This window comes from Octopus bimaculoides, chromosome 12 (genome assembly GCF_046866305.1).
Source record: "Octopus bimaculoides isolate indiv1 chromosome 12, ASM4686630v1, whole genome shotgun sequence".
In the NCBI taxonomy this organism is placed as follows: domain Eukaryota; kingdom Metazoa; phylum Mollusca; class Cephalopoda; order Octopoda; family Octopodidae; genus Octopus; species Octopus bimaculoides.
In genome coordinates this window covers 13,898,151-13,924,984 of record NC_142939.1, presented here as the reverse complement: position 1 = coordinate 13,924,984, position 26,834 = coordinate 13,898,151, and the positions used below count along the sequence as shown (strand labels likewise).

At 33.3% G+C, this 26,834-nt stretch overlaps 1 long non-coding RNA gene across 2 annotated transcripts in view; it reads right to left on the bottom strand.

The window, feature by feature from the left end:
• Positions 1 to 3,931: 3,931 nt before the first annotated feature.
• Positions 3,932 to 26,834, bottom strand: part of LOC149132957 (uncharacterized) — a 60,630-nt gene continuing 37,727 nt past the window's right edge. For both annotated transcript variants that reach the window (XR_016243806.1, XR_016243807.1), the window contains exon 3: positions 3,932 to 4,319. This is a non-coding gene — a long non-coding RNA (uncharacterized LOC149132957). The remainder of the gene's footprint in view (positions 4,320 to 26,834) is intronic.

The following is a 26,834-nucleotide window of genomic DNA, read 5'->3' as shown; positions in this document are numbered from 1 at the left end:
TATGCTTAATTTTACATTAATACTCGCACTTCTTATAGTGTTGTTTGTGAAATCTTTGCGTGTTTATTAAAAAATATCATTTTAGCTCTATTTTACAGAATGGAGCACTCATGGATCTCTATCGACAAAAGATTTAAACATCGGTGTAAAAAACAAATGTGCTTTCAAACAAAAAATGTATTCTGGAGCATCTGTCTTTTATTTTCATACATTTATATTTTAGAAAAAGAAGTGTTTTGCATGTTGCTGGAGGTGGTTTAGAACAGAGTTCGTTGTTTCAGTTTGTACTGTTTATATCAGTTTTCTTTTATTTGCACATGAGCTGTCTTGTCATTCCCACCATTGTAATATTGCAGTGAAACATGATCAGTGCTCTGTAGGTATTTAACCAAGGAAGGTAAATAATCGTCCAAAGTCAACCTAGCATCTGCACACGTATGGACAGAACATTTTTAAAGAAGATTTGTAAAATTATTGAAGCAACTCACCTTTTCAAACAACATTTAACCAAGAGAAATGCAAGTACTTCTGCTGGACCAGTGTTATCGCAGGCCTTGCTGACAAAATATAAAGGGCTGGAAATGATACCATATTCCATTTAATATGGCCCTCTAAATTTTCTGCCAGTTTCGTGCCTTGCAGTGGAATGAAAGCACACAGCAAAGCATTTTATCCAATAGTCACTAATGCCATAACACATTTACTTTTAACAATGATGTCAAATTTTAGCACAAAGCCAGCAATTTCGGGGAGGCGGTAAGTTCCCTGTACTCAACTGGTACTTATTTTATCGACCCCGAGAGGATGAAAGGCAAAGTCGACCTAGGCGGAATTTGAACTCAAAATGTAAAGAGTGGAATGCCGATAACTATTTTGCACGGTGTGCTAACGACTCTGCCAGCTCACTGCCACCTTACATTTACTTACAGTATTGTCAACGATTTTATCTCTTTTAGAAAACCATTTCACGTAATCTAAAATAGATAGCAGAGGCAATAACTGCTGCCTTAAATATTTTCAATATTTCGTTTAAGGTTAACGCTGAAATTCATAAAATCTATAGCTTTCACTTGAATCTTTCCTACAATAGATTTATGGCCTTGGACTAATTAAAAGAAATCACAGAGACTGTATGGTATAAATATCTCCAGCATTTTTGTTTGTATTTTCAACAAAATACAAAACAAAATATTAAGGACAATATATTCTAAGATGCATTCAGGCTGATGGATTTTAGTTTGGTAAAGTGAAATCAGAAAATAGTTCGTTTGTTATATGTTGATTGACACCGTTTACATGAGATGCAGCTTGGTTAAGGTTTTGGAAATACATCAACTCACAAAGCCAAAGATACTTAAAGAAGTGTTATAAATATTTATGGCCGAACTTACGTTTAATGGTTTATTTCTGTCTCTTTATATTATGGTTGTTCTTACCATCATTAATGCATTTTTGTTAGAATTTTTTTCCGTTTATACTTTCTTTTCAAAAGGTAATTTTTTTATACGATAAAATATTAAAATTAATGAATAAATTATGATAGCAACAGAAATATTTAGAACTTTGACAATCCTCAACTGATTATCTCCAGCTAATTATACATTTCATTTACTTTTGCAGCAAGTTTGCGACTTGGTGGTTTAGGATAAGAAACAAGGCATTAAGCACAAAGGAGTGGAACACAAGTAAAAGTACTTTGTAGCAGTTAATTATGTTGCCAGTTCAAGTCCCACTGGGGTCAACTTCATATTTCCTATTTTTGTAATTAATAGAATAATTGCAAGTCATGTATTTAGGTCGATTCGAGAGACTGTCCACCTTTTCTTATTATCTATGACTGAACAAAGCGAGCTATGCATATAAATACATTCACACACACACACACACACACACACACACACACATGCACACACGTACAGAAATACAATACACACGTTGAAACACACACACGCACTACTACTACATCCATTTGTTGTTTACACCACCTGTCTTCGTCTGTTGTTTTTTTTTCATAAATTCTCCCATATATATATATATATATATATATATGTTAAATTCAAATTACGACAAACGTAAATAAACAAACGAAGTTTGCTTTTTAGAAGCGTGGACAGCTAGCCACCTACACTTTTCTCTGCAAAATAGGGATAGTTTATCCTGTTCAGGCTATATTATTAGCATTATTCTGCGATTGAGAATTTACAATCACTTCTTTATATATATATATATATATATATATATATATATATATATATATATATATATATATATATATATATATATATATATATATATATATATATTGTTTGTTTATTTTATTTATTTAGTATTTTTTGTAAGACGAAGTTCCAGAATAATGTAATAATATCAAATTGTGACAGAAATTTGTAACGGCAGAAATAACAGTGTTCGAAGTGATCATATCAGTGAAAGCCATCCTCTATTTTCATTAGCAAGATAGTTTAGATATTTGAAATAGTTTTTTATTGTAATTATGTGAATCAATATTAATTTAGATTCTTTACAATATATATGTACTATAAAAAAAAAATCATAGACTTTTTGGTAATATATAATGAATTCAGTTTTGTTTGCATAATGATTAATTTTGATCAGTGGCCTGGAGAGAAAAAATGCTACTGATCTGGTGCGGTTGAACACGTGGAATGCAAATAATGCTTGCATTCAACACATTTTCATAGATATTCTAGACATCTCCCTGCATCCATTCCTTCTTAAAGATGATCTATGTATATTCGTTCAATAGAAAACCTATATATTAGGTTGTCGGTTAAAAAGCAATTGGGAAAATGCTTTAACAGGAAACCAAAGGTACGATCAAAGTTACTGATATAAATGTTGGCTACCGAAAAATTAAAGAGACCACCGACATCAAATGCGTGAAACCGGAGATTAACAATCCCTGTGAGCGGTGTGTCCTTTACTGCTTGATTTCATCTCGAAAGTCGCAATGATTTTCTTTTGTAGTGTTCTATTCTTTTATTCCATATCACCATTTTCCCGCTCTTTGTTTTCGTGCTGAGAACTTGAAATACCAAAATGCATTCCTTTTAATCATTCGCTTTGGATATTTTACAATATCATACACCCCCTACGACAGGAATAAAAATAAAAGCTATATCTCTGCAAGCGATGAAAAGAAGTTCTGTCAATGTCACTGATCATAGGAGTACAGTTCATAATATATCAATGCGATACTCACTTGTATGTGTATCTAAATATATGCTTCACCGCTTGCGTATACCCGCACACAAGTACGCATACATATTTATGCTCATACATATTTAGGCATATATGCTTACGCGTGTACCTTACCTATCTATATAATTATGTGTATGCATTGAATGGTTTGTGCATGGTGTGTGTAGGTGTGCGCGCGATTAAGCGCAAGTCATTTGGTTTGAGCGTTGTGCAAACGATTATAAAGTAGTGGATTTGATTTCTGGAGCGAGAAATGAAATTTTTCTTTATATTTAAGCAGGCACTACCTTTCATTTCGTTTCCAGTCTACTCAATTGAAAACAAGTACTAGTCGATGTTCTGCTAAGTCAACGCTGGGAACCTGAGAGAGTATCTATGTCTACAGGCAGGCACATAAAATGATTAGCGGAAGCATGGCACGAAGTACCAGCTCACACCCACTTACGAGTAACTGTTAAGCATCATATGCATTCATATCTATAGATCTGAGATTCTATGTATGTGTATGTGTTTCTATGCATATGTACATCTATCTATCTATCTATCTATCTATCTATCTATCTATCTATCTATCTATCTATCTATCTATCTATCTATCTATTTTTTCTATCTGTCTGTCTATCTCTTTCTCTCTATCTATCTATACACACACACACACACACACATACACATGTATGAATATAAATGGCTTTTTAAAAGTAGAAATGCATATAAAAACTATTGCTTTACTTAGAATAGCATCAGTTATTGCAATATTGACTATTAATGTTCCGACTTCTGATTATACACAACTCAAATGTTTTAGGTTCCAATTTTAGAATTCGTTTTCCGCCGTATTTTGCAGATATAGCAAAATGTTCTTTCTTTTATCTCTTCTGTCGTTGAAATCAGATACCTTTCAATCTAGATTTTAACTTCGGAAAAAATGTCTGCAGTGACAAAATTTGGCAACTAAGCAATCTGGTGGAAGAAAATAATTTGTTACTGTACCAAAAAGATAGCAACAGCGAATGGCAAGTGAGTAGGTGCGTTTTCATACTGCAGCAGTCAGATTATTTTACTCCAAGTCCAAGGTTTCTTCTTTTGTAATCCATTTCCTAAAAGCATAAAGAAATCAAAGTGAAAATCTTCGTTGATTTTTCTCACCTTCTGGAACTAACTCCTGAAAAATAATATATGCAATTCCTTCGCATTTGGTTACGGCCTTGATGATCCTGCCAACAACGGTAGCTGCCTTGTTTTTCCAAACCGTATACGTACACTCATACTAGAGTTAGCTTTCCTATTCATCCTTCTATGGTCGATAAAGTGAAGTACTAGTCAAGTATTGGGGTCATTTAATATCTATTCATCCTCAACTCTTAAAATTGCTGCACCTGGGCCTAAATTAGCAACCATGGTTATATTTCTGTTTCAGAACGGGTCTTTGGCAGAATCATTTGCGCGTGCCACAAAATACCCCCCGATTCTTCCGGCCTTGAAATTTCAGTGCTCAGTTCAAGCAGAAATCAAGTATGCCTTTCAAATCTTTCAGGTCGATTAAATAAAGTATCAGTTAGGTGCTGTGATCAATAGTTAGTATCGACTAATCCGTTCCTCAAAAATCATTCTCTGTGTTGTTACATGAGAACAGCTGTGTGTATATGCTCATCGCATTTATTGGTAAACGTTTTCGTGAAGTCATGTTTATTTATGAAGAAAGATTACGAGATCAACCGGTAGAATTCTAATCTATCGAAGTGAGTAAATAAATGTTATAACATATAAAACTTAGCAAATCAACAACAGATCTATTATATACATTATTCATATTTTTCGTGCTTAAAGTGTGAAAGAAGACTAAAAATATCTAAACTTAGATCAAAATAAGCCGAGAATAGAACTCTGTATGTGGATTTTGGACCAATAAGAAATTGGAACTAAATCTCCCTCAAAATAGCACTCTTCTTTCTCTTCCTTATTTCCGTTCCGTAGTGTACTGGTACGTTAGTTTTTATTCGAACCATGCCACTGGTATTATATATTTTGTTTTCACCAGAAAAGATTATTAACCTCTCACACAAGTCGTTTTGGGGGGAGAAATAAGTGCAGTGACGATCAATGTATCTCGACATCCCATCATGGGCAACTGTTATACAAGAAACAGAAAGAGAGTGAGAGAGAGAGAGAGGGAGGCGGGGAGAAAGTGAGAGATAGTGGGGACAACTTGTGTTACTGCCCGGTAGTCTATTGGCAGATGCTGTCGGAAATATGAAGACAAACGCTACCTCACCGTGGCAATAATTCGCTGCGTTGAAATCCCATCATATCGTCGTGAAAAAAATGTGAAACATTTGACAATTTAGTTCTAGATATACAAAACTATGCGATGTTCAGAATTAGATTAACTGCAATAATAATGACTTAACCCGTATCACACATATACTGGCTTCTGGCAGTTCGAATTTCTAATTATGAAAGATTATCTCACCTTACATTTCAATTTATTGAATCAATTTTCCTTCCTTAGGTCTATTTATGCACAGGGAGGTTAAATACTCTAACACATTAAGAGGAACATCTAACGAGTAGGAAAATTACTAACATTTTGTTTTAACTATAACTTTCAGCTTTACTATTTTTATGTCTCCATTTTGATCTTAGTTTAAATTTTCACAGACATCGTTCACATTTAACGCCAGTTTATACCATTTCGTCGTCGTTTCAGTTGTAATTAATTCGATTTCGTTTGATACACTCCTTCTCTGACGTCATTACCCGGCACAGTTCAATAACAGCGTTGTTCTTTGCACTTTAGACTAGACGCAGCTTGCCAACAGGCAGCGTGGCTTCGCTTTAGTTTTCAGCATTTAAATGTGACATGTTAAAATAAATAAGGAACGGTGTATAACAAATGGATGCCAACCTGAAAACTACCAAGCTAATAAACGAATACAAGACAAGAACAACTGTTAAATGGAGAACTGTAATAATAATAATAATAATAATGATAATAATGATAATAATAATTTTTATTATTAACTTAATAAAAATAAAAAAAATAAAGGCTAGAATTCGATTTTGTTCAGCGTTACAGATCAATAATCTGATCAGCACTAAAAGCTGTGAGGACATTCAGGTGGCAGTCAGCTTTTGAGTAAAACAAATTTTATTTTTTCAAACAAGTCTTTCTATTCTGCTTTTTATTTTTGCAATTGCTTTGTCAGTATTTTGTCAGATTCTACAGACTGAGGGGTGTAGATAAAATGGAGTAACGTAATTGTTATGTTTGACTCGATAGCAAAAAAAAAAAAGTAAGATTGTTTTCTGAGAGAGGTGTTTAAATTTAATGTCGGTTAAAGAGAGGCTGTCAAAACGGTTGCATCCTCGCACCTGGACACAACACTTTTGTAATAATACATGTTGAATGTTGTTGAGTTTCACATTAGCACTTCCAATTTTGTTTTCATGTGATTTATATTATTCCTTCCTCTCTTTCCCTACTCGCGCGCACGCACAAGCACATATTTCTTCTTATCTGACAAGAATTGGTGATTGTTACCATTAACTGCCATCCAAAGTTATGACAGCTGGCAGAAGGAATATTCAAATGTTCGAATGTCAGAACGGAAGCAGTAAATTCTGTGGCTTCCTTCTGAATCCATACAAAATACTCTTTATTTTTTACAGCATACAAGAAGTATGTGACATTCTATCAGTTTTTGTTTCTTTCTTTAGACTACATTAGGAACGTAAATGAAGGTAACTCGCATTAAGATGAGAAATGTGGTTGTGGTCTTCACAAATACAATAAATAACGACTTAAATACAAATAAATAAAAATAAAACATAAATGAGTCTCCATGTGATTGCTAAAGCTGTTGCAGATAGAAGCAAACATCCCTCGAATGACATTCTAACGTTTTAAAGAAAGGTGCTTCCTTTGAGTTCATTGCAAGTATCTCAGTGGATTGGTAAAAGCACACTTATATTTCAAATTCAGTATTTAACAGATACTCTGAGGGTCTGAAGTCGGTGAGCCACTGTCTTCAAGTAGTGGCCCTATGTTATACCGTACTAAAGCAGATTGTTTTGCATATCTATAGAAGGCATTAGGGTTTGTCTTAATATTTTTGACAGCCCTGGCTTCCTTTTCTGCCCTTTCCTCTTCATGGGAGCATTTGAGCTCATTTTCTATTTCGAGGAATGTTCGCTTGAGGTAGAATCGTTTCTTATGCTTTAGTAGCCCATTAAGACGATTTGAGATTTTTTCTCGTTGTCTCATTAGAAACCTTCTATCCCTGGGTATTATATATATATATATATATATATATATATATATCTGTAAATACTCTACAATCGGGTTGCATGAAGACAAACCATATTCATTGACTGTACCTTAATTATATTCTTGTCTGTAACTCTACGAAATTTGTTTTATCTCACATAAACGAATTGTATTTTAAATATTAGAGTTTTTGTATATTTTATTCAGGTGTAATCATATTATGGGACGTTAATATCACTTGACAGTGTCTTACTTCAACTACATAGAAATTGATTAATCTATGCGAATGTATTGATGAATCATAAACTCAGATTGAAAAACATAAGACACCTAAGATGATTGGATCAATAAACATTATGTGAGCCAGTCAGGTACGTTGCAAAGTGTCGGTGGTAAATTGGAACTTGCACGATATACATTTTGAAAGGATGAGAAAAAGAGTGTAGTGTATGACTGACTTATAAGCAGTGCATTGAATATTGTGACAATTAGTTGCTTTGTATATCAGAGTTTCGCTTAAATATTTCAGTAAAATACTTCACGTAGCTATTAGTTTGGATCGATTCAATTTCCTATTAAAACCTAGATTTCTGACCCATGTAATATTTACCTGTCGTCCACTGAGAGTTGTAAAGCTAAAGCTAAAACTTTTAAGACTGTATCTTAAAATCGTAAACTAGTCAAAGTTTACGTAAAGATCGAATAATGCAGGGAATTATCAACTAGTTTGTAAGATACAAGATATATTTTTGTCATAGAATATTACATGCAAGGAAATCATTTTTACCCATCACAAAGTCATTAAGATCTGGCAACAATAGTTCGATCCCAGTAATGCACAGCACATAAATTTATAAAATATTAATATATTACTCGCTTTCGTTGATAGAAGCATTACAAATATCTTTCTGACTTCAGAATAAGCTCGAAAACAAATGTCGTGAGTGGTAAAAATCAATTTCGAAATAAAAGCCAATATTGTGAACTTTCCATTAACACATAAATAATATTTATCCTAGATAGTCAAGTCAAAGCTCATAGCTTAAAACGTACTGCATTATATTGTCTTATGTCTTTGCTTAAATTACATTACGCTAATTCGTTCAGTGACATTACCAAGATAAAATATGTATTATGTCCATTTTATTGCACAATGATTGACAGTAAATATAACAACTAGCCAAAAGTAACCGGGTCAATGCAATAACAGATACAGCCGTAGGAATATATTATGTGTTTGGTTAATGCAGAAAAAGTCCGCAGATGGTTGAGCAGATATGATAATGGTTGAACATCCTAACGTTTGACGCAGTATTATAGGTTACGACACTCGATTTTGAACTTCTCAGCATATCATAGTGATAATAGGAACCAGATGTCAAAATCGGCGGGAACACCATATGATTATTGGAATTCTTTTTTTTTTATATATAATCATATCATAGATGTACGTATGCATAAAACTACGTCTAAATATGTATGTGTGTATATAAACATATTTGTACAACTTTGTGTAGGTTTTCCCATGTTAAGTGTGTATATAAGGATTTGTCTATATATATGGGCACATCTCTGCAGACTTATAAGTGTATATGTATGTATGTACGTTATGTATGTAGGTATGAACTATATATGTACGTATGTATGTATTTATATGCGTATATATGTATATGTATATATATGTGAGTATATATAAGTATATATACATATGTATATATATATGTGTATGTATGTATGTATGTATGTATGTATGTATGTATGTATGTATATATATATACATATGTGTGTGTCTGCGCGTATATATATATATGTTTGTATGTATCTGTGTCTATATTCGTCTTCCTATCATCGCTTCACAACCGATGTTAGTGTGTTTATGTCCCTGTAACTTAGCGGTTCGGCAAAAGGGATGATAGAATAAGTACTAGGCTTACAAAGGAGTCCTGGGTCAATTTTCTCGACTAAAGGTGGTGTTCCAGTATGGCCGCACTCATATTCTTTTATTGTTTCAGTCATTTGAGTGCGGCCATGCCGGAACACCATATATATATATATATATATATATATATATATATATATATATATATATATATATGCATAAGTTTGTCAGTGTGGCTAAAAGTTAACTTTAAGACCATGTAGTCCCAAGTTCAATCCCAAACCTTGGTACCTTGGTTGTCTTCTACTATAGCTCTGGACTTAGCAAGAGCTTGTGAGTGAATCCGGTAGATGCAAGCTGAAAGAAACCCCTCATATATATATATATATATATATATATATATATATATATACCTGTGAGTGTGTGTGCGCATGTGACTGTGCATATATATCTGTCTCTGCGTATACGTGCGTATATATATGTACGTGTAGCATGTGTGTGCGTGAATGTGTGAGTCATTGCATGTATCATATAGTGTGATTCTTCTAGGTTACTTCCCTTGAGCGAAACAGAAAAAAACTTCTAAGTGTAACAGACGGCGAATGTCCTTTGCAACGTAAAATCATATTTTCATAGTTTAGCGAGAGTAATTGAGGACATTGTTAATTCACGTTCTGTTAGGTCACTTGAAAATTACCTTAATCTAATAATATGTGGTGCCATTACAAAAAAAAATATGGAATGTTGCCATTTTACAGTAAATCTATTGTAATGTTATTAATAACCTCACTGTAGTTTCGATTTGATTATTTATACATACATACATACATACATACATACATACATACATAGATACATACATATGTAACTCTCTTTCTCTCTCTCTGTCTGTCTGTCTCTCTCTCTCTACATCTGTGCGCACACATACTTATATGAGCTCACCAATAATAGTACTGCATACATTAGTTTAAGATTTAATTACGAGTTGCGAGAATATAGAGCAGCAATTATGTTCAAATATGAATCCTCGATGAACTATTTAAATACGGTTCGTGTTCTCATACATTTTGGGATATATGTCCTGCTAAATATAATTTTCTCTACTGTACTTTTCAGGTGTGGAAGAAAATTATACCACTCAGGCATCCTTCTGTGAAAGTGCTAGAAATAATAATACTTTTTTATAACTTCACTACAGATTAAAAATATAGCTCAGAGATATTCCTTCTTCAGGCTTATTGTGTTATTTGGTTTGCGTTAACATTTCACGATGATATGCTAAGCCATTAACAAGAAAGCATACTGATTAATAACGGTTTGTGATTTTGGCAAAAATAAAGTAAATTTGAAAAGGGGTTGTTACTCGAAACAATTGACTTCAGTACATAAGTAGTTCTTCATTTTACCAACTTCAAAAGGGTGAGATACAACGTTGCCTTCCATAGGATTTGAACTTATAATTTACTGGCTAATAATGATATACACAATAAAGTTTGAAATAATTCTTTCTACCGTAAGCACATAGCCTGGACTATTGAGGGAGGGGTTTAGTCGTTTATATCGTCCCCAGTGCGAAACTGGCATTTATTTATTTATTTTATCGATTTCGAAAGGATGAAATACAAAGTTGACCTCGGAGGAATTTGAACTCAGAACGTCAGCCTGGACTAAATGTCGCTAAGCATTTTGCCCAGAGTGCTAATGATTCTGCCAGCTCACCGCCTTAAAGTCTGTAAAAATAATCCTTTCTACTGGAAGCACAGGGCCTCAAATTTGGGCGAAGGGTTTAAGTCCATTACATCGACCCCGGTCCGTAACTGGTACTTACTTAATCGACCTCGAAATGATAAAAGGCAAAATCGACCCATGCGGAATTTGAACTCAGAAAGTAGCTGCAGACAAAATACCACTCAGTAGTTCACCCGGTGTGCAAACGATTCTGCGAGCTTGCCGCCTTAAAGCCTGTAATAATAAATAAAAATTGAACCTAAATATTATAATTTCTTTGAGGTATGGGAGTATTTATGTTTTATCTTGTTTTTCATTATAGACTTTTCGTATCCCCATATTAAACCTTTATTTTCATTTCTGAACCTTAACGCTTCTAAACTATTTATCTATTTAATATTTCAAGGGTATCTCATCTTCATCTTCATAAAGACGCGATTCCATGATTTTAGAACAGTCTGATTTCGTGTGGTTGGCACAGTGTTGCCAGGGATTAAGAAAATGCTAGCATTTTTCCTTCCTTTTTTTTTTCTAACGGGAAATGAATATTCTTGCGTTATGTTGTATATAAGTAATGAATTTTGGATTATATTCTTCTATGAGCATATGCACCCTTGATATTCTCTTCCATATTAGTAGAATACTGAGTATAATTGTAGTGATGTCAATATTTATCCTCCATCTAAGGGCGAGCTGGCAGAATTGCTAGTACGCTGGGCAAAATGCTCATCTCGTCCTCATATAGCAATTACAGATAAGTTATTATTGTTTAGAATGTTATTACACAACTACTTAATATCCTTTAAATCGTCCCTAATGTGCATCTCCACAAAAATCTACTCCATTAAGGTTTGTAGAACTAACGTAAGAGAACTTTTGTATTTGAATTATGCTGAAAGAGACACATATGGCAAGGGTCAGACTTCAAAGAAAATAAATACTGGGTTGATTTGATTTACTAAAGCTGGTGCACCAGCATAGCCGCATTCCAATGATCGTAGCAAGAGTATAAATATACAAGAATGAAGACTTTTGATTTGTGATTACTTATTGTTTTAACAATGTTTTCCATTGGACAAGTTGTATATGGAGATATATTTGAAGAACGCTCTTGAGATCAGCTAGAAAGACTAAGTGGATACTTGTTATTCCTGAGATATCTGATGACTCATGTGATCTTTCCTGTCTAACATCTTAATTCGTAATTGCACAAACAGTAAAAAATAATATTTTTCAAAACTTGTTTACATGTCCATTAACATCTTAATTATTTTAAGATGTATAGATGGATTCAATTGATGTACAAGCTATTTAGGGGTAGACTATAGTATTCCTGTGTTAATTCATACCTTATTTCGAAGGTAATGGGATTGGAAGCTTACATATTATTGTCAGTAGCAGACTTGCTCGTAAGGTTCTTTGCTATGACGAATAAAGGGGCGATAGGTAAATACTACAGGAACCTGAGTCAAATCCATCAAGAGTTTATCGATACCAGTGGAAAGCCAGAGCTGAGTATCACTTCTAAAGTGTGTAGACGAATTGAAATTTTATTTTCAATTAAGAATCACTTACACTAAGGCCTTTCCACAATGTAAATAAATTTCAATTGCCAGAAACAAATAACTAAACAAAATTAGAAATTGAGCCAATACATGAAAACGCAGAGAATCTTTTGGGAAATATTCGGAATTTTTGTTTCTGCTTTTTTTAACAACAAATCAATTATCTCTCTCTTTCTATCTCTCTCTCTCACTCACATACGCGAGCGCGCGCACACAAACACACGCTCTCTCTCTCACACACATACACATACATATATATTTGTTATGTGTATGCATATATATGCATATATATGTATATATATATATATATATATATATATATATATATATATATATATATATATATGCATGTATATATATATATATATATGTATACATATATGTATATATATATATATATATATATATGTATATATATGTATGTGGATATATATGTATGTATATATATATATATATATATATATATATATATATATATATATATATATATATATATATATATATATATATATATGTATATATATATATATATATATATATATATATATATATATATATATATACATATATATATATATATATATATATATATATAAGCATGCACGCACACACAGACACATATACAGACACATATATCACGTGTGTAAGCGTATGTATCAAATACCACCATATACAGCCACATATATATATATGCATATATACATATGTATATAGTGTGCATATCTACACATCTACGGACGTTACATATATATATGTGTATATATATATATATATATATATATATATATATATATATATATATATATATATATATATACATATATATATATATATATATATATATATATATATATATATAAATATATATATATACATATACATATATATACATATATATGTATATGTGTGTGTATGTGTGTGTGTGTTTATACACACACGGGCGCATACACACACTTATACACACACTTACGCACACGCACACGCACACAGATATTGTAACTGAAATTGTATCACAATTATTGTCTTGTTTTCTGTTAAACTATGTGTGAATATAATCAATATTGACATCAATCGGATGTTAGAAACCCAATAAGTTTTCGCTGCTTATTCTCTTTAACGTTATATTGTTTCTATTTAGGAATATTGGCATTAATATGCTGAGAGACTATTCTCTCTGTTACAAACAACGAGAGAGAAGGAAAGATTGGTAGACAGACACACTTGCAGCTATGTTTATGAGATAGATGTACGTCATAAAGCGCAAAAAGAAGATTAGTTCTTGGTGATTGTTTTATTCTTCTATGATCAGAACACATGAAAGTAATTTCCAGCAATTTTAAGTCTGTAGTAAACTAGGTAAATGGGATAATTAACAAACAGTATATTGTGGAAATCTAGGTGACAACTGGTTATTTAATATTATCATTATTGTAGCTGTTGTAGTGGCAAAATTTGGCAAAAGTACAAAGATCTTTATAAAATAGGACCAAATGCTTGAAATTATTTACTTTCATATCTCCGTGTTTTACGAAGTTGACCTTGTTCGGGTGAAATACCTGCTGAGTAATGAAGTACATTATATCGATTCTACTCTTTTCTGGATGCTTTAGATTTTTCGTAAAAACATGTAATCAATATTGAGCAGATTGATGCAGTAGATGCTCGTTTCACACATAATGACCAAGATGTCTGTAGGTAGAAATTATTTTCTGTTGGCGATGAAAATGGTGAGGTGGCAAGGTTACTAGATCGTCGGTTAGAATGTTTTGCATTATTCATTCTGGCGATTCGAGTTCAAATCCTGTGGAGGTCAACTTCATCTTTCGTCATTTCATGATCGATAAATAATATTAATGGTCGAATATTTGAGGAGATTCAACTTTCTCTTTGTACATGTCACTTTGTCTTTCTCTCTGTCAATCACTTAGATAACCATTAATATTAGTGAAATGCAGCTCAATCTCAGCTTTGTAAGGATTTTTCGACAACGTTATTAGCTACATAGGTTGCTCAGTATATCCATAGCCTCCCAAAGCACCAGAGCTTATTCTATGCTTCAGATAACTGTACAGAAGACTAAACTGCATTTGAAAACGGAGATAAGAAGAAATGAGAGCTAATGTTATGTAGACTGCTATGGATAAAGGATCGTGTCCTCTCCCTTCGATATTTATATTGTATTTTTAAACGCAGTACGTCAAAAAGAGATGTTATATCTGAACGAAAAGCGCAGCAGATTGCCTTTCAATTGTGTATTTACATTAACTACTATAAATAGATGGCTTCTTTTTATTTATTGCTCCTTCTATTGCATAAAACGGGCACAGACACACATATATGTGTGTGTTCCTGTGTATGGGCGGTTTTGTATTATATACACAATACAGATTTTAAGTTTAACACACACGTTATTTTCTTCACACATATACGAGAAGTCTTTCTCTCATTGTGTACGGTAACACATTTACATGAAACATATGCACGCATGCACACCCGCACGTAAAAGACGGACAGACCCACATATGTCTATGTATACCTATATATGTGAGTGTGCGTAAAAATCAAAACACAGTACATTTGTGGAAAATACGACTAGGTAAATTAAGTATTTAATTACATACGCAAAGGACTGCATTCGCGCAGAGATACATGCACACACACACACACACACACACACACACACACACACACACGCACACATACACACACGTACGCACGCACACACACGTGTTTATATATATATATATATATATATATATATATATACATATACTTATGCATACGTATATGACTTCATGCATATATAAATATGTTTGTGTGTGGGAGAGAAAGAAAGAAAGAAAGAAAAAAGTGAGAGAGAGAGAGAGAGAGAGCGAGAGAGAGAGAGAGAGAGAGAGAGAGAGAGAGAGAGAGAGAGAGAGAGAGAGAGAAAGATAGTGTGTATGCGTGTAGATATATGTCGTGAAGACTTACCTATATTTTCAATTAGCATCACAAGGAATTAGCTGAGTTAGAATACATCAAAGAAAATCATTTTTCAGGAAGCACTGACAATTACAGTAGTAACAGCGAACGTGACAAACGCCACTGCTCCCACTACCATCATCACGCTTGCATTACCAGCATCCGCCTGAAAACCGCCGCCATCATACAACACTCTTCTTACTGGGACAAGTAAGAAAACGAGCAATTTCTTCTTACGACAAAAATAACAAACACCTTCTCCACCGTTCTCCTCCCCTTCCTCTTCCTTATTATAATCGTCATTATCAATATCAACATCATCCAGCCACCCACCATGACTACCAAATCCAGTATGTCTACTCGCACTATCTATCATGGAAATCTGTACGCGTGAGCGTGTGAAACCTTCGCAAGTGAGCAAATCTTAAATTAGAAAGGGCTCACTCACAAAATCCCTAAAATCCAGTCCGAAAATAAAATTCGTTTAAGTCTAAAAACCAGTACAGTACTTGAATTTGGACAACAATGAGTTTGTAATCTTAGAAAAGGATTATTATTTTGTGTCTGTAGTTGTGACCTGTGGAGGCGCAATGTCCCTGTGGTTAGGGCAGCGGACTCGCGGTCATAGGTTCGCAGTTTCGATTGCCAGACCGGGCGTTGTGAGTGTTTATTGACCGAAAACACCTAAAGCTCCACGAGGCTCCGGCAGGGGCTGGTGGCGAACCCTGCTGTACTCTTTCACCACAACTTTCTCTCACTCTTTCTTCCTGTTTCTGTTGTACCTGTATTTCAAAGGGTCAGCCTTGTCACACTGTGTCACACTGAATCTCCCTAAGAACTACGTTAACGGTACGGGTGTCTGTGGAGTGCTCAGCCACTTGCACGTTAATTTCACGAGCAAGCTGTTCCGTTGATCGGATCAACCGGAACCCTCGTCGTTGTAATCGACGGAGAGCCAGTTAAAGGTGGAAAACAGCGTCATTGTATCCACATATTAATTATGTAGTATCTTTATGTTTATACTTAGCGAACTGGTGGAGTGGTAAGAGCGAAGCATAGGGTTCCATGCGGTATTCATCGAGGTGTTTTATGATCAAGTTCACCCTAGGTCAACTTTGCATTTCACATTTTCGCTTTCTTACACTTTCTGCAAGTAATCTTCTCTCCCTTTCACTCTCGGAAATAGTTTGTTCGCAAAAAAAAACTAGTAAATTTCCTTTTTTCCAAAACTACAAAATCTGTCGTACAAAACCGAAAAAAAAAAAAAAACCAAAGCAAGAGAGAAAACAGACATTTGCAGGATTACCAAGACTACAAACAGGTAGTTACTAAAACAATGGTAAATGATAACATATTCCACAATAGTATTTCCTTCATTATCGTTGTCATCGTCACCAGCTCCTCTTTCAACACCACCGCCGCCGCTGACGCCGTCATCGTTGTCGTCGTCGTCGTCGTCGTCATCATCATCATCATCATCATCATCATCGTTAGCATCGAAACAATTATTACACACGAAATTGCAAAATCAAACTCAATATGATAATTAGTAACAATATAATAATTGTAATTAATGTCATAATTAGGATGATGATGATAATGGAGACATTAATAATGATAGTGATTTCTAATGGAAAGCTTCATGCTATTGACAATAATAATTAATCCGATCAAAGTTATCCACTTCTTCCTTCTCCCTCCTCAAACTGCTTCCATCGTCATCGTCGTCAACAACAACAACAACAACAACAAGAACAGCCGCGTCATTATTATGAGGAAAAGCAACGATAGCGTCTCCAACACACCCACCACATTCACTGTCGCCAGACCTATCTGATTATTTCTATAAATTCCATCATTTCTGATATTGTGAAAACCTATTTGAAAGGTAGCATAAATATTAAACACCCACACACAAACGCAGACACATACACACACACACACATATGCACACACACACACATACACACTTGTGTGTATGTGCGCGCGCAAAGATGTATACATGTAAATATATTTCTATCTTTTTCTATCTGTGTTTCTATCTACATGTCTATCTATCAATACATCTTGCTCTCTATGTATGTATGAATGTATGTATGTATGTATGTAATTGTGTGTGTGTCTATGTGCGTGTGTGTGTAACTGTCTTAGATTAGAAATATGCAATAAATATTCTGATATATACTTTCATTACTATGTATAGTTTATGCAACATATATATGTGTGTGTGTGTGTGTGCGTGCGTGTGTGTCTGTAGTCTTAATATATTGAGTAGCAAATTGCATGAGGAATATTAGAGATGCTATACCAGCGGCATTAATAGTTAATTGTTATGGGAAGTAAAACAAGCCTAATCAAACAGCATAGTATTATTAATAATAATGGCACTAAGTTGATATTTTTTTCAATTTTCAAACAACTGCAAAAATCAATATACTTCGAGTAAATTTTCGAAATATCTGCAAATAATTTTTCCCCTGATTATTATTAATGTAGCAGTACATAAGATTGATATAATAACTTTATATGGCAGTATTTCATTAATTCTTAAAATGATTTGATTATATCTTCCACGTTGTTATATTTCCAATGTTCAATATTAAGACGTAGATGTTGTTTAACCCTGCTCGTTCACACTTAAAATTTGTAGCTTTGCATCTATGACTAACTTCTTATATTTTCAAACGAAACTTGTCAGAGACGACCGCACACACCACCGTCTTAAATTTTCAGGTACAGTCTATAATCTCTAACAAGGCGATGGTTATCGTGAATAACTGTACATTGGCTCATGTAAGACCCAGCTAATAACGTATGTGCAATAGCGTTCAATATTTTGGTAACAATCATAATCATAAGTAGTGGAAAATATTGTATAGGTAAGCTAAATAACTACGTTTGTAAATAAATACGTTTGTTTTTAAGAGATTTTAAGCGATGAGGAATTATGTACCTTGTTTGTTGTTAACACAACGTTTCGGCTGATATGCCCTCCAGCCTTCTTCAGGTGTCTTGTGGAAATCACTGCTACGCCATATGCCCGTGGGCATATGGCATAGTGGTAATATGGCATAAGAGAGCGGGCTACTAACCCCAAGATTCAGAGTTCGATTCCCAGCATTGACCTAAACATTAATAATAATAATAATAATAATAATAATAATAATAATAATAATAATAATAATAACATCGAAAAATACCTTAGGAATGAGAACCCAGGTTTGAAATTTCTCCAAGACACCTAAAGAAGACTGGAGGGTATATCAGCCGAAATGTTGTGTTAACAAGAAACAAGATGAGGACAAATATCCGTCGAATGTAAATAATGTAAATAATGTAAATAAACTACGTTTGTAGTTTTCTCTTGCAACTAGGCCTAAATCAACCCCGGTCGAGCATATCTATAATTAAACACATTCCATCCATCACCGTACTTTATTTGTGTACGTAGAACATTTATTAGGCCAGGTGTACTTTATTTGAGAGCTTATCTTGCCATACAAGATAAATTCATATTCTTTTACAATTCGGCAAAGCGACCACTTAACGGATCACTTGTTTGGATTATGTCCACGCTAATTTCAATTAGAGTCTATTGATTTTGATTAAAATGAGAAGAATTATTTTGTCAGTTTTCTTTTTATCTCCAGTCGTTTAACGTACATCTCTTCTGAAACCGTTAATCTCCCTCATTTATATTTATATTTCATGTTTCGTGTTTCAAAATCCATTCTTGTTTGGTCAGGCGATCTCTGTGTGATCTCTAGCCAAGACATTCAAGTGATATAACATTCGTATGTAATCTCTTTGGCTTCCCTAGACGTTTCAGACGAGAAGGAGAGCAACAAAAGTAAGACATGTAGATATTGATAACAATACAGACACCTTTAATTCAACTACGGTTTTCGAAGCATCAGTTAATTTCTACAGAATCGTCAGAGTTACCAAGATTACCGTCGCCAACAGTCCCACCCATATATACTTATATACACGCATACATACATACATACATACATACATACATACATACATACATACATACATACATTCATACTTATATACAAACATACATACATAAAATGTAAGCACTATATATTGGGTTAAAAATCCTTTTGGATAAAAAAAGTCGAAGTCGACCCCACCAAAGAATTAGTACACACCCATACACAGACACACAGACAGACAGACACGTATATTGGATCGCTGCTGAAATGTCAAACTTTAAATAAGGACGATTAAATATTAAGTTCCTGTATGCTCTTCTAGGTGGAAAAATCTGACGTCTCTACACAGTTAAAAATCCACGTGACCTTAACTGACAAACCGAAGCTGGCCTACTTTTAACTGTCTGCTATTTCGAATTTCTTTTAAATTTTTGCTACTCTGACTCCAAACATCTGATGATGTGGACGTCACTTGCCTCCACGAAATTTTATGTAATGTAGAGTTGAGTCAAACTATTATTAAACATAACTCCAAATGAATGTGTTGAGTAATACTTCCATTTATTTATCCGCTCATAAGACTCTAGTCGAAAACAGCGATAAACAGTTGAAGGTGGTGACACAGCTGCATCTAGACACGATGAAAACTATCCAAATACCATCAAAGAAGATTTCTTTAACATTCTGCCTTTTTGAAGAAATGGAAAGTGTGCTACAATACATGTACTACAAAGAGTACATTTCGAAAATCCGACCTTCAGCTTATTTGCAGACAAATTCGGTTTTAAGTCAAAGAAATCTCCTCCCTAGATAAAGGATCTTGACAATTTTGGAGTTGATTCAATAAAAATCTTTAAACTGTCACGTGGCACATCACGTGGCAGACTAAATAATACCCTAGTTTACAATTTCTCGTCGACGAAAGAAAGATCGTATATCAAATAAAGAGATCACACACAAAAGACTACTTACAAACATCTTCCTACAAACATACAAAAAACATATTTCAATATACAATGATAGAAATACAGAAACGAAGGTGTTAGCTACACTCCCGAAGATAGAAGGATGTCTCACGAAGCGCCTTCCTAATACCAGACTTAAGGACCAGATCCGAAATTCCTTTCTATTCCTAAATACTCTAAGAACAAGACAGGCATTGTGATTAAGCGTTTCTCGATGTAAGTAAAATTGATATGAGAATGATCAAATGGGATTGTAGCTCTACTGTAATCAACTGGTCGGCGGCATCGTGAACAAAACAGCCTGCATATTCAATCAATTTTATATCACAGATTTCTACACTTCAGTACCTCGTGAAGGCATTAGGCTTCATTAAACACATTACCTGAAATATATCAATATCAGAAACATTGTTAAAACCTGGAAAGTCGATCCTGCTTCACAGTGATGCCTGGTGGGGGAAAAATGACGGCGAACTATTCTACAACGTATCTATTTGGAGTTACGGAGAGGCTGAGTTCGCTTACTCAACAGTTTATTTATGCTGCATTCTCTCTAAGAAAAGAATAGACAACATACAATATGGAAGCTTATAGGAATCCTTCTGTAGAAAGGTGTAATATGTATTCTAATATGCGTGTATTTTAATATTTGTGCGCTGGTGTGTGTGAATATTTCCATATCTTTCGCGTGTGCGCGAGAAAATTTATCTTTCACTGTGATTACTTTTCTAAGTGCAAATAATGCTGTTATTTTTGTTGCTATTGTTGTTGTTGTTGTTTTTTGTTATTATTATTATTATTATTATTATTATTATTATTATTATTATTATTATTATTATTACTATTATCATCATCATCATCGTGCTCTCTGTTGTCGGAATAGAAATGAAAAGAAAGTAAAACTGATTTATTAGTGCGAATTGATGTATAGATGTAGTCATACATATTTATGCGTGCAATTATATATATATATATATATATATATATATATATATATATATATATATATATATATATATATATATATATATGTATATATATATATATATATATATATATATATATATATATATATGTATATGTGTATATGTATATATATATATATATATATATATATATATATATATGTACATGTATATATATATATATATATATATATACATACATACATACATTCTTATTATATATCTGTTTACGTATATATATACATTCATACACACGCGCGCACACACACACACACACACACACACACACATATATATATAATCAAATGCGATACGAAGAATTTATATACAAACTGTCTGAATGTTACTGCACCAAGATTTTTTTTTTATATAACATTGCTCTCCCAGCTCATATATAACTGTAAATTTATTTATTTACCAATCTATTCTATTTATTCATGTGATATTTTATTTACTGCCAACATGGCGACATGGCATCAAATCACAATCTGTAAACCAATATGCATTATACGAAGTCATCTTTACCTTGAGTTCGAACTTTTGTATGTGTAAAAGAAGAAAATAAAAACACCGCAGTTTAATTCCTGCTTTTTGTAATAAATTCTGTAGCATTTCTAGTAAAGCAGATAATAAATCTTATGAAAATACACTGGTGAACAAAAATGTACTTTCTCAAGGAAAAAAAAAAAAATGTACATCACAAGAATAATGACAATAATAATAATAATAGAAAATATAATAACAAATCCCCACCACCACCACCACCACCTCCACCACCACCACCACCACCACCACCACCACCACCAACAACAACAACAACAGTAACAACAACAGCAACAATGACAACACATCAGTAAGAATAATGAAAAATGGTATTGCTTCTAGTATTCATCGTTTCATTAACTAATATTATTATTATTATTATTACAAAGATTTTCACCATTATAATAATTTCTTTTGCACTTTTTTTTTCCTCTCTCATAGAATGTATAAATCTTTATAAAAGTTGCAAACATCAGAAATGTCACAATATTTTCATGTTTTTTTTTTGTAATATGTTCTGATTGGCTTAATATTACCATTATTATTTTTGCTTATAACTCTTGAATAATTCTATAATATTTTTTTTCTGTAGGGTCTACAGAAAAAAAAAAAAAGAAACGAATTGAATGCAGTCACAGAATATAATGATGTAAAACTAAGAAATATTTTCGCATACTCGAAAGTTTGGTAAACGAATGGATATCAAAATTATAAACATGTAACTAAAGAGAAAGTGCAGCGCAAGTGCTTGTGATCGTGATGTAAATCATGAGAGTTGAAGAACTACAGACTCAAGGGTCAAAGATTCTAAATAGAAGATCCAGACATGAAGCATATCTGAAAATGATAACTATCATAGAATGCCTTTAGACAATCGTTCGATGTGTTAAAACAACTGTCAGATGACACTTAACAAACAGTCTACAACCGTAGCAAATGTAAACAACAATTGGAAGTACAAGATAAGATCTACACCGTATGACTTCACGCACACACACATAACATACATTGCCAAATTTGCGAGAGGAACAGTCACAAGCACAGGTCAGCAGCGTTACCATAATGGCATTGTATTTAGGTCAGATACTCTCCATGTCAATATGGTAATGTTGCTGACCTATATTTGTGACTGTCGCTCTCCGTCTACCAAATTTGGCAATGCAATACTCCTACTACTACAACTATTAATAGTACTACTACTCATACTACTACTCTTTTACTCTTTTACTTGTTTCAGTCATTTGACTGCGGCCATGCTGGAGCACCACCTTTAGTCGAAGAAATCGACCCCAGGATTTATCCTTTGTAAGCCTAGTACTTATTCTAACTGTCTGTTTTGCCGAACCGCTAAGTTACGGGGGACGTAAACACACCAGCATCGGTTGTCAAGCGATGTTGGGGGACAAACACAGACACACAAACATATACACACACATACATACATATATATATATATATATATATATATATATATATATATATATATATATATATATATATATATATATATATATATATATATATATATGTGTGTGTGTGGGGGAGAATGTACGAAAAAACAATAACAGACGAGGATAGGTGGTGTAAACAACAAAAGGATGTATTAGTATGATGCTCGGGAATACGGAAAGTCTTTAACGTTTCGAGCTACGCTCTTCAACAGAAAGAATACGGAGACAAGGAGAAAAACACGGAGAAAAAAAATTGAATAGTGTTCAGTCAATAGTGTTCAATATATATATACACACACATATATACAACGGGGTTCTTTCAGTTTCCATCTACCAAATCCGCTCACAAGGCTTTGGTCGGCCCGAAGCTATAGTAGAGAACACTTGCCCAAATTGCCACGCAGTGGTCTGAACTCGGAACCGTAGAAGTGAGCAAACGTGATAAGCAATAATTCGGGAACACAGAAAAATCACTGCAAACATAGAATGTATATTGGTCCAGAAAGCCACCAGGCATTTTGGGTGAAAAGATCAACGTAACACACAAGGTTTTTAACGGTATAAAAACGAATTTGTTTAAATAGGGGCCTGCGCAACAAGGAAAGGCAGAGACAGAGAGGGGAAGAGAGGGGTGAGAAAGACGATGTGTTAGAGAGTGTGTGCATGTCGACATAGTTTCAGACCCAATAACAGCAATAATGTCCACAACAATAACAACAGTCAAAATAACAAAAGTCTGCTGAGCTTTCGGTTCGATGAGCATTGAAGACACAACACCTTGTTTTTTTCCTCTCAGAAGCGATGCAAGACTGGAGAGGTTTCTAGCCCCCTTCAATCATACATTTCCACGGTGAGTGTTGACTCCTTTTTCAGTTCAACGACCCTTGCAGACCGAGATATTTTATGCAACGTCAGCGTGTTCAACGATCCTACACATACCAGAATCAGACACGAGGCGGGTAGATAAAGGGTTTGCAAGAGATGCCCAATCAGTATTGTTTTTATATGATTACAAGCAGCAGATCATTTTTGTTCTGAATTCACGCACACCCCTACACACATACACACACACACAGAAGCGCGCATGCGCAGCACATATGAGCAAGCGCCCACGCAAACACACGTTTGGAAAAATACAAAACAGCGGTTATCACCAAAAAGGGAAAGTTACTAGTTAAACCAGATTAAAGTATTTAAATGTATATACATAGATGCATACACACACACGCACACACACACACACACAAAATATGCATATTGCTTAGAATGGGAATAAATTAACAGATATGATATATGGTATATATTAAAACGCAAGCACATTCCGAACTTTGCATCTGCGAACAGAGTCTGCAGTATATTATATCTTTCGCTTAAGTCATGTGAAAGCATTAAGAAATTTGTTTCAAAATCGATCACTCACACACACACACACACACACACACACACACACACACACACACACACACACACACAAATGCACGCACATTAAAAGTAATCTTTCACTTTTGAGTTCACTTCAATGAAAGCTCAAAGCACTAAAGCATCATTTATTATGACAGAAGATTCACCATGAAGTATAAAATCTCTATAAATTCTGCTACAAGATATTGCAATAGCCAATTATATTTAAACTAGCAATACCAGCCGTTACTTCGCTCTTCGTAATTATGTTTGCTAGTCAGCAGTATATCATTAAATTGTGACTTGTTAATAATAATATTAATAATAATAATAATAATAATAATAATAATAATAATAATGATAATAATAATAATAATAATAATAATAATAATAATAATAATAATGATGATAATAATAATAATAATAATAATAATAATAATAATAATAATAATAATAATAATAATAATAATAATAATAATGATAATAATAATAATAATAATAATAATAATAATAATAATAATAATAATGATAATAATAATGATAATGATGATAATAATGATAATAATAATAATAATAATAATAATAATAATAATAATAATAATAATAATAATAATAATAATAAATAGTTGTGTACTGGAATCGATCTAATCAACTGGCCCCCTCCCCACAAATAATTTCAGGCCTAGAAAAGTGTACTGTGACAGTTACAGAATTTAGAAAGTAATGTAATACCAATGGCTATATAAACCAACCAAAATATCTCAGTTCACACAAACTTAAACGGAATTACTATTTAACCTTAAAATACATCGTGCATATTCAAAGAACCTTCTTGGTTTAGTGGTGCGGAACGTCTTTCTCGTATTCTTTTAATTTTCTTTTTACTTGTTTCAGTCATTTGACGGTGGTCATGCTTGATCATCACCCTTTAGTCGAAGAAATTGACCCCTGTACTTATTCCCTGTAAGCCTGGTGCTTATTCAATCAGTCTCTTCTGCTGAGCAGCTAAATTACAGAGATGCAAACGCACTAACATCGGCGTGAAGCAATGGTGGTGGTGGGACAATATATGTATATCTATATATATATATATATATATATATATATATATATATATATATATATATGTATATATATATATATGTATATATATATATATATATATATATATATATATATATATATATATATATATATATATATATATATATATATATATATATATGTATATATATATATATATATATATATATATATATATATATATATATATATATATATATATATATATACATATACATGATGAGCTTGGCGGTAGTGGTGATGCTAGTTGGTGCGATTTTGTGATTTGCTGATATATCGAGAGAGATCCAGCGAGCCACGCATACATACACACATATACACAAACAGATACCTAGAGAGAGAGAGGCAGACAGACAGACAGTAAGTGTTCAATAATCCACAACGAAGTTTTTACCTCTCTCTTCCTCTCTTTCCTGCATGTCACATGTAGAAATTATTGACTGGTATAGTCGCAGAGTCAATGTACGGACATGTGGGAGAAACTGGAGACCTGCCACATGAGCAGAAGGGCTGCAAGTGTAAATACAGAAGTACCAAGGATCATCTCCTGGCTGACAAAACTATACTATATTATCGCTATTATTCTGCGTATTGTTGTTCGTTTTATTATTGTTGTGTTGTTGTTGTTGTTGGTGTTTGCATTGTTTATATTGCTGGCGAGATGTTAACTTTAGAATGTTTATCATTCTGGTTTGTTTTGTTTTTTTTTCTCAGGTTTTATTTAAAATTGTTTGATTATTTGCTATCCAGTTATTTCCGTATAATAAGGATGCTCTTATATTTTGATCAAAATCTCAAATGCACTTCATGATTACTTTTTGTTGTTCTTTTTGTATGTGTTTTTGTAAACAAGTATC